Genomic DNA, 5,374 nt, shown 5'->3' with positions numbered 1-5,374 from the left:
GGGGCCCTAATGAAAGCAGCCTGCTCAACACATCCTCCTCCTGAGGCTGTCTCCCCCTGCAGCCTTCTGTGGTCACTGCTCTGTTCTCTTCCCTTGCTGCTCTTAAGGGCAGAGGTCAACACTACCCAGGTGAGCCACGTAAGGAGCATATGCCAAAGTCCAGTGAAAGACACTGGCAGGAGGAAATGGTTTTCATTCCCTTATACTGTTTGGAGAGATTTAGAATAACTTCTCAAAAAACCAACGCCTCTTCCTATGTTCCAACTGCTGCCCATCAGACAGACCAGCTGATTCTTGCCTCCCACCTTCCCTAAATTCCAAAACACTCTTACTCCTGAGGCACTCCACAGCCACATTACAACTCCCTCAGCCCCATTCCTTTCCTGGCAGCAACAGAGCATCCTGTACTGCACTTGCTTCTCTCCTCCAGGTACAGGTAACCACTGCTTCAAACCAGAGCCCCAGTCCTCTAGTGAAAGCTGCTTAGCACAGATGCTGGGCCCTGCAGTCAGACTTCTGCCCACACACCACTGGGGCTGCCTCCTGGGGCAAACAAAATGCAGTGGTTTTCCCTCCGCTTTCCCCACCTTACCTCACAGCTTTTTCCCTCGTCTCTTCTTATTCCCTTGGACAAGAAACCAACCACAAGCCTTCACTCTATAAAGTTATATTTTATTAATAAGCGTACACTCATACATATGTTCAGATTGACTCCAGCAGATAGCCAAGACAGAAATAACTGAACACTGATTTATTTTTTATGGTTTGGTAAAAATAATTTTACACTTCAGTAAGTTCAAAAAACCTTCCACTCTGCAACATGCAACCTGATGAGCAGAAGGCAGAGCGCAGAAGGCAGGTATCACTTGGAGACAGAAGTCTCCTGACAGCACGTCCCTAATACCTGTGCACTGAGCAGCTGTCTGCCACGTGATGGAGAACTCTGAGAACAAGACAAGATAAAAAGCTTAAGGGATACGTTTTTTTTGCTATCTCATTTTGTTTTCCTTCAACTACTCACATGTTGCTATTTAATATTCGTGGCTCAGGTTTTGCCCCTTTAAAAGACCTATAGGCTCTCCCCTGTCCTGGCCTAATCTGTCCTTCCTGAAGGGCACCAGGGGGCTCAAGCTCCTGCTTTCCCCTTGCATACAGCAGCTGATACTCGTCTGCATTACTCAGCCAATTACTATTATTTTCCTTCAAAGCCCACAGAGACTCTTTTGGAGTGAAAGCCCTCTTAGTGCAAGGCTCTTCACAAACACCTGCTAACAAATGAGAGGAGGCCACATGGGGCAGAAGTAGAGAGGCTAGAAGGGGCATAGCAGCCTGATGGACCAGAGGTAAGAGCCCAGCCAGCTCCTGCATCTCTGCCTTGACTTCCAGGAACAGGAGAAACAGACTGAGGAAAGATTTCCTGCAAGCCAGGAAATTTATTTATTTATTTATTGCCACTTTTGATTGACCTTTCTAGACAAGGCCACATTCCCAAACCTACATAACCCCAATGCACTAAGTACTGCGCCTGCTTCAGCAAGCTTAACAGCTGCACAGCACACAGATGACAACGGAAATGCTGACGGACAACATCTGCCAGCAAAGTGATGGGTCTCAGCCTCCCAGCTGAGACCAGCTGGTGCATTTTCAGGTGGCACCACATGACATGGGAATCCTCTGGGGACAGCGAGGTGGCTCAGATACCACAGGACGCCTCCTTACACCTCCCTGCCTGCACACAGTAAAGAGAAAAAACAACAAGGATGCAGCTGGAAACCCTGCAGCAAGTGGCCCTCCAGGCAAACCGCTCCCCTGGCGAGCTCCCAGCAGGAGCAGAGGCTCCAAAGGCAAAGCCCTGAGTTTGCCAGCACAGGCTAGTGCAGAGCAAAGCCCAAGCTGACAAACAGGCTTATTCACTTGCTGGCTGTTTATTGTGTATCAGCACTGCGCCATCTGCTTTACTACATCCTTTAAAAGGCTGTAGCAGCGAGGGAAGGCGGCTTGGTTGCCATCCTCCTGCTGCTGCACACTACCAGGTGCCCTGCACAAAGGGGAGGCTGCTGATGGAGCCAGGGAAGAGAAGCAGAGAGCTCACTACACAGGGGGAGCCAGAAATTGCAGGACCAGGAGTGATGTGGAATACCAGCCCCTCAGGAAACACCGGTTGCTGCAGCATAGCATCATTTGAGCCACTGCTATAGCAGCTGTCTGGCTGCTCCAGGAGCCTCGGCAAGAGGAGGGGAACCTGCAGTCCTGCACCTTTGCAGGACACTAAGTCACTGCTCCCAAGGTCAGCTGTCCTTCACACAGTCCTTGTTCTAAAAGGGTCATTCCTTGGGTAGAGGAAAGAGCCTTGGTGTCAAAGAACAGAGTATGACTGAGATGCAGGTCTACAGAGAAGTTTGCCGACTGATTTTAGAACAACTACAAACAAGAAGACATGGCAAACTCAGAAGAGTGCGACTAAATGCAAAGCTGCATACTACAGGACTGCTTGTGATCCCAATATTCAAGCCATCACCCACGCCACCACTCCTTTTCCATCCTCTCCCCTGCACACATCATCAGAGTGGTTGGGAAAGCCTCAGTGCAGCCCTGTGGAATCAAATGCTGCAGAACTACATACATATAGAAATCTATGTCTCTGTACACACACACCACGTAACTGTGAAACACCCCATCTGCTCACGTTATGACACTAAACGCATGCAATTAACTGAACAGAAACAGCATAAGGATCTGGATCAGTCAGTGGCTTTTTCCCTGACTCCTACTACTTCCACCTTCCTCTCACCCTAACATATGGAATGCCATATGAATTACTGAAAGGATCACGCTAAAACTAGAGACAGTCAAAGCTATTTTTAATGTAGATTATGGGGGGATCTTGTCAGTCCTTTGTACAGCATTGTTTGCCTTACAAGCTTGGTCTGTCACTACTCCTGGCAAGCCCCACTTCCAGGGCTGACAGCTGATCTCCAAACTCTTCAATATTTTCTCTCTGCACTCCAAATTAAGTCTCCTTTCCCATTTAAGTTACCCGGCAGGAACTCTGCAGGAGTAGCAGCTCAGGTGAAAGTTACTGCAGAGTCAGGAGTCCCTGCATGTTCTTGCTCAGGCACAGACTGGGAAGGTACAGCCTTTCCAGCCCTTTGCTGAAAACCTCTCTGTGCTAAGAAGCCACAGCACCACAGCCAAAGTCTCAGCAGGAAAAACCGCAAGAACAACTCGATTTGCTTACATTCTGATATTTAAAACCCAGTGCAAAGCTTGGGAGACTCACAGTGGAGATCCATCTGCAGACACAAAGTCTCTTTAAGGCCCCAGCAAAGCGTTTTAAAGCCAAGGCAGGGCAGGTCAGCCATGTTATTATTAGCTATGAGAGGCCCATACATCACTTTCAGCACACATTACCCAAAATTGCAATTGTTATCAAGAACTGCATTTTCTCCGACCCCTGAAAATCAATTAAAGCATTAGCAATCTCATCTTGATAGTCAAGTGCATCATCAGCAATACAGAGTCCATCCAAAAACCAATGTCAGATAAAAGGCTTCAGGTGAGGTAATACCAATCTAGAGGGAATATCAAGTGCCAAAATAAAGCAATTTCTTGACAGCCGTTGTCTTTATCTTTTAACCTATACTCTCATTATAACCTAGCTCCACTGGAAGAATTTTCTAACACAGTTAATTTAACCACGGAAAGAAAAGCAGCTTCACACACCCCCCTCCGCTACTGACACACAACCATGTGGATGCATGCTTTCTGACTGATCCCCAGAGATAATGCTCTGGGGATGTAGCTTTGCATACTAAGTTTTCTCTGAGGAGACTCAGGTGCTGTCTGGGCAAATCAGAAGGCTGGGAGAATCCAGCACTTCCAGCTCTGGCAAAAGGAGAGATAAACGAACGGGTGGTTTTGAGGTCCCAGCGGCTGGGGAAGTGATGCTGGGTGCACTGAAGCAGCCTTAAAAGTGCCTAACAAGGCAGAAACTGGAACTGATGTGTCACAAAACACTATCAATGACCATGAAACCGTTACTTCATTTTAATATATAACAAATCCAAGCCTGTCTCTTCAGGGTACCACTGTTTCCTAAGCAGAGGCAGCTCAGATCCTCACGCAAGCCTTTTCACAGATGCCTACTTTTCCCTCAATGAAAAAGACATCCCCAGTTGTTCCTTCCTGGTTACGCTCGGCAGGACTCAAACTTACGAAACGTTCTCATGTCTTTCCCCACGACTCTGAAACGTGTTGGCAAGGCTCTGCCTTCCTGTTGCATATCGGCAGATCAGACTTTCACCCTTCACATACACACTCCAGCACTCTGCGCCACAGGCATTTTTATTTGACTTTCCCTGATGTAACTACAGATCAAGTGACCTGAAGGATTTCTGAAGCAGCACTAGGATGTGACATGGATTAGGCACCCAGAGAGGATAGCAAGACCTTGTTCTCCCACTGCCTTCCTGTAGGACTGAAAGATACAACAAAGCAAGTCCCTATTGCTTCTCCTCCATAGAAGCAAGGGAGAAAAGGTGGGCCCATACTTCTTACGTTACATGTGTCTGAACAGACTGAGAGGGCATCCCAAGGGATAAAATCAGCAGGCAAAGGCAGGAGGAAATAAAACCATGGGAAAGCAGCAAGGCTCTGGAGAGCTGGTGCACAGGAGATGGAACCCAAGGAGAGCCTTTGTGGTCAGGGCACCATCCTCACACAGAGCAGTTCTTCACACCGCAGAAGAGCCTTAGTCTGCAGGAGCTTTCCCAGCCCATATGTTTCTTTGGCTCTAAGTGGGATCCACTATTCCTTTGCTAAGGCAAGAGGAAGAGGGGAGGGAGAAGGGGGGCAAATTAATTCAGAAGCTTTTGGCAGCCATGCGTATCAAAACAGAGGCAGAAGTCTACGCAGAGCAGGCCTGCGCTGCCAAATGAAGTCACAAGTGGCTCAGTTCAGATCTGAGTCTTTTTATTATTGTTATTGTTATTATTATTATTAGCATTTGGCAAAAGGATCCAGGAAATACCTTGCTGGTGATGTCTGCTTCTTCCAGCACGAGTCTGTTAGGAATGTTGAATGGCTTACCCTAGAAAAGGGAGAACCCACACTATTTCCAAGCCTCTGACTTCTACTGCCTTTGATTTAAGCCACAACACGACTTAATTTTATTATCATTTTTAAGGAAGTTAACACAAAGAGAGTAAAACTTTCTAAGAAGGCTTTTCTTTCCTCCTCCTCTATTAATTGGACGTGGTCTCAATGAGAGGGGGGCATTTCCAAACACACAAACTTCGGTTCAGTTTAACAGAGAAAAGCCTCTGTTCACTTTAAAGCCTTATAAAGACAAGAATCCAAAAGAATCCTGTCTTCC

The sequence above is a fragment of the Tympanuchus pallidicinctus genome, unplaced genomic scaffold, assembly GCF_026119805.1.
Source record: "Tympanuchus pallidicinctus isolate F22 unplaced genomic scaffold, pur_lepc_1.0 scaffold15, whole genome shotgun sequence".
In the NCBI taxonomy this organism is placed as follows: Eukaryota; Metazoa; Chordata; class Aves; order Galliformes; family Phasianidae; genus Tympanuchus; species Tympanuchus pallidicinctus.
Note: the sequence above shows the minus strand (reverse complement) of the source record.